Source organism: Habropoda laboriosa, unplaced genomic scaffold (assembly GCF_001263275.1).
Source record: "Habropoda laboriosa isolate 0110345459 unplaced genomic scaffold, ASM126327v1 scaffold172, whole genome shotgun sequence".
In the NCBI taxonomy this organism is placed as follows: domain Eukaryota; kingdom Metazoa; phylum Arthropoda; class Insecta; order Hymenoptera; family Apidae; genus Habropoda; species Habropoda laboriosa.
The window spans coordinates 58517-63662 of NW_017100331.1; the positions used below are offsets into that span (position 1 = coordinate 58517).

Sequence of the window (5146 nt, forward strand, 5' to 3'; positions counted from 1 at the left end):
AGATATAATTTAAGAAATATTTATAATTTTTTAAATTGTGCAAATGTATAAATTACTCATTTAAGTAATAACAGGATAAGAATATATGGGATGTCTTTTAGAAATAAAACAAACGATTTATAATATACCATCTATATACGTAATGTTTATTATTCTTACGTTATTATTGTAATAATTAATAGTTTTTATTATTACTTAAAGTTATGTAAGTGTAACTTACTTTTTCAATTATTAACTTCAATTTAATAAATTGGATATATTCAAATATTTATCGAATAAAGCATATATGTACATCGTGTTTAGATTTATGTGTATAAAACGAACATGTCGTTTCTATCTTCCGAATTTCGATTGTAAAGCAAACAGTATAATGAACTATGTTTCCAACTAGTTCAATTAAAGAAGAAACTTTAGTGTGCACATGTTAGGCTTATGGCATATATGTACATATGTATTTTTTTATCACAGATAAGCTTGAAATTGAAAATATACATATATAAATTTACTTTACCTACATATATCGTAACATGATGGTAGTATGATACGCACGTGCAGCTGGGATTAGACACAGCGGAGGCGGCAACCACTAAAATACGTACTTACTCACGTACACATGTATATATGTCACGACGATCAGCTGTAGCGATGTTTACATTTGTTGGCATCCTCGACGACGGTGTCCAGCGTGGTGGGGTCGCGGCCACTGGCCAGTTCCTTACGGTCTTTCGAGCAGTTGGTGTCGTTTTCATCGTAGTTTTCTTAATTATTAATCATCGCTACTAATCGTTCGTGAGTTGACGGTGCAAGTTTCGCAAATATATAAAGTGTAGTGTGTTGGATGTGTCAAATGTATTATCGTTGGTCAAATAATCGAGTAAAATCGGTAAGTTGTCGACATTATTTTCGAGAAATTCGCTGGATTTATCGCGACGTTCTTCGTGTAACTATACTTTCAAGGGTTTACGGATGTAAATTATGCCTATTAAACCACTGCCAATGAAAATATGAAATTCGTGTATAAGATGAACAAGGTTTTTTCGTGTGTGTGTGTGTGAAGCTCAAGTGTGTCCTGTCATTAGAATTATTTGGTGTATTACGTGGTATACTAGTCAGTGTAGTGTGTTTTTTTTCGTTACGCGATATCGCGTGGCAATGCCGCTACTGTTTCGCGGTTTTCGAAACTCGAGAAACGTGCATCGTACTCTTTACCGTTATCTCGTCGCGTGCATTTTCGCGCGAACGAATATTCGTCTATGATAAGGATCTTTCGAAAAGGTTCTTTTGTACCGACTCAGGCCTAATTGGAATTTCACGATCTCTTCTAGACCACCGTACATTCCGCATCAATGGTAACTTCTCAGTTAACATCCTGTCCAGGTAAACCGCGTTGTAAACAATTGTGCCGCTACGATTCTTCCGTGACGCTTTTACCCGCTTTAGCGAACAAGTAGCCTCGTTTGGCCCGAGTACTGTACCCTGCTACCAAAATGGTGTCAGGCACTGAGTGTAAATAACCTTATGAACGTAAGAATAGACGTACGAGACGAATTGGGTTTATATATCTGTTGCGCCGAAGAAAGCGTTCTTGTGTATATCAAAGCGTACGGGAATATTTGGTGCGCGTTTTGGCAACGGTTCTTACTAGATTTCATGTAAACGTCTCGAAAGAAATTCTAACACGGTTACCTCGATTTCGGAAATGCTAATAATTAATTCATAAGAAATTCTAATGAAAGTAATTGCATTTTAGTGAAATATGTATTGCATTCTTGACGGTTTTGTTCCAGTCGACACAAATATTTTGATACAAATTAAAGATGTTAAATAATGAGGTTATTAATGTTTTAAAGTATCTGGATTTTATTCGAACAGGGAATTGTAGATGATAATCTTTATTTCTCTTATCTTACAGTTCATTGTTTATCACCTAGATTTTCGTACTGTTTGTTTCATAAGAATTATTTGTACGAAATCATTGCATCAATATGCAGCATTAATTACGCAAGATAGCGGTAGGGATCTGAGCAAGGAATTATGAATATTCTATTTTTTGTGCTGTTTTAAATGCAGGGGATTATTAAAAAAGAAGTCATCATACTCATTATCATACACGTTTTTAATATAGGTTAACGTTAGGTATACTTCTGTTATGGAATCGTTTACGTCTCATTGTCAATCCCTCGAAAGATTATGTCAACAAAAATGCGTCCCATATGACGCCTGCACAAATTCAATTGGAACGTTAGTGTAACATTAAGGTTATGTTAAGGATGCGGTAGTAGTTCATACATTATTCAAAATAACTGAGAATAATTTTTTAACATTTAACGCAATTCAAACTATTAATTTGAGAGGTATTTTTACAATATCAAATCAAGATTCGGTCAACATTCTACGATATTAAAACATTTACTCTTTATTTTTTTCTTTAACACCTTATTCATTTTTTAAATATGACTATTGGTATCAAATTTTGTAATTATTTTACATAACATGCCTTCACGTTTTTTAATTACACTTATAATTGGCATATGAATAATAATTACCCAGTTAGAACGATAATATCATATAAAGAAAATTTATAATTCACATAACCTTCAAAAAAACAATTTTTTCATTTAATTGTTTGGAACATATACATACATGCATTCTCTAAAAGCGGCATATTTTTAGCCTATTGTTTCATTTGACGTTATTATTCAGTATATTTCTCAGGGAAAGTTGTCAACGGATGTTGATGAATCGAACGACAAGAAAGAAAGGTGAAGAATTTCTATTTCGATAAATTCGTGCAGCACGATATATTTGGCAAAGTATCGATTATTTTCAATTCAAATAAGCTATCTTCTAATAATGTATTTCGAGCGAGGAGTCACGCAAAATGTGTCGTTGCGAATAGCTATTCATGTGACAACGGCACAAACATTGTACGAGCATGTAAATGAATTGCAGACAATGTTTGCATGTAGTGTCGAGGCATGAAATCTATGCGTGCGAAGCTATAGAATGGTTCGTTGCGTTCGTCAGCGCATGCGCGTGCTCGTTCCCGTGTATACGAGAACAAACTTGGCGCCGTGGTCTTGCATCAGCGATGCTAAAGTAATAAGGCGGTCGTGAATGTCAACAGCGTCTAGACACACGGTTGAACTTTTTGGTAGAGAGAGAGAGAGAGAGAGAGAGAGATAGAGAAAGAGAAAGATAGTGAACGAGGAAAATCTAGAAGCGTTAAAAGATAAGACATTTTTATAATTATTCACATTAATCTCGTTCTCCCTTCTCCACTTCTCCGTTTTCATTTTTTTTTGTGTGTTTTTTTTTTAATTCGGTATTGAGTTCGCCAGCTATACGTCTCTGTCGCAAAAGAGTCTAGGATATAAATAAAGAGGGTGGTATCGATTTTTTCTGGATACAGGGGAATAAAACCGAAGGGTGACCAATTCGCAGGAATTGCACTCGATATTATTATCGAGTCAATCACCCGTTAGACACTTTTATCTCTTAATAATCGAACGAGCCTTTCATGTGAATTTCATTTGAATCAACTGCTATCTATAATGTAACACACACTCACAGGTGGATGAGATCGGTTCTTCGGGTGCTAATTATTCAAAGACCGTTTAATGTCATCGAATTTTACTGATGAAGTTGAATATAATATTCGGAATAATCGTAGCGTGTAAAAGGTAGCGAAATTTTCTCTTGGAAATGCGACATTTAAGATATGAAGGAAGAGGGGGGCGCTTCTCGCAGTTTTTTCTTTAAAGTTTGATAAGTTTTTTGTAAAAGATTTTCGTATCGAATATTAAAACTGTTTTGATAACTGTTTCGGTAACTGTTTCGAAGTTAATGTAAGTAAATAATTGTAGTGTTTGTCTTATTTGAGGAATAGCTTTAAGTCTATACAAAAAAAAAAAAAAAATATCGAAACTGCAAAAAGGGAAATTTTTTTTTTAGAAATAATTACAATTAAGAACATTTAACTAACTTGTCATTGCTAGTCTTACGTTTTCCTATTTCCATTAATCGAACTGTTTAGAAAATAGCGATGGATCATCATTCACCTATTAATGTTCTTTGGAAAATTGGTAAAGAAGTAACATAACCTAAATTGTACTTGTTCTCAAAATGTAAGGCGCGTTTATTTAAAATTCATCGATATGCAAATCGATAAAAATATTTTATAATATCGGTATGTATAAATATCTGACGTGTAAGTTTCGAAGTTCACATTGGACACTTGTTTTTGTGTTTAACTTATCTCCAGTTGTGATTTATTTTTCTTTACAAAGAATATCAATTTTTCAATACAAAATTTTGCTCTTTTTCTTACGGCGAATATCTTATGATTAAATTAACATCGATTATTATGCATTTGTTTCGCCAAAAAAAAAAGTATTAAAATTTTATATGAATTGTTGCTTAAAACGTTCGATTTTAAAATATTTTATGCCGCATAAAATGCATAGTCGAATGGACCTTGGAATACGTTCCTGCTGGTAACACGCAAGACACGATTTCCAGGCTCCACTTGATTATTTCGCGTAGTTTCACCGTTCGACATTTCGATCGTGCTAGAACGTAGACCATCGAATACATAGAAGCGGTCTTGAACATGATCGCAAATAGTTCAAGATGATAGTTACTTATTTTGTATTTCTCGTCTCGTTTCCTGTTTCTGGATAGACACGGTTGCCATGCACGCATATGTTTGTGTAAAACCTAATCCTTTAACAGCTTCTTGAGTAATATGTGAGCCGTTTGCAGGTCAAAGTGGTTTACTCCGCTTTCGGAATTTTCTTAAAATTTTAGTTCCAAAGTACTTAATTTATATTTATCTTTTTATATTTAAAATAAATTTCCTCAATAATTAGGCTTAACACCGCTAAATGACAAAAATTTTTGAGGCTGTTGAATAATAAATAATTTATTTCAAAAGCCAATGTGATTAACTTAATACTCTAAAATAAATTGTAATTCAAACACTTACAAGAATTTAGCTGAGTAATTTTTTAATGAAACGGTATAAAAAGTATTGGTATTAATGTTTATATTTGATGTACATATATAATTTCATTAATCTTCTCTAATATTTGTTTCGTGGAGTTGACCGATTTGGCAAATTAGAGGCTCGTATCTCGTCAAAAAT

General features: G+C 33.2%; 1 protein-coding gene across 1 annotated transcript in view; it reads left to right on the top strand.

The window, feature by feature from the left end:
* The first annotated feature begins 690 nt into the window (after positions 1–690).
* Positions 691–5146, top strand: part of LOC108574431 (V-type proton ATPase 116 kDa subunit a) — an 80039-nt gene continuing 75583 nt past the window's right edge. Inside the window, exon 1 of the mRNA XM_017937022.1 lies at positions 691–883. The gene's annotated coding sequence lies outside the window, so the exon portion shown is untranslated. The remainder of the gene's footprint in view (positions 884–5146) is intronic.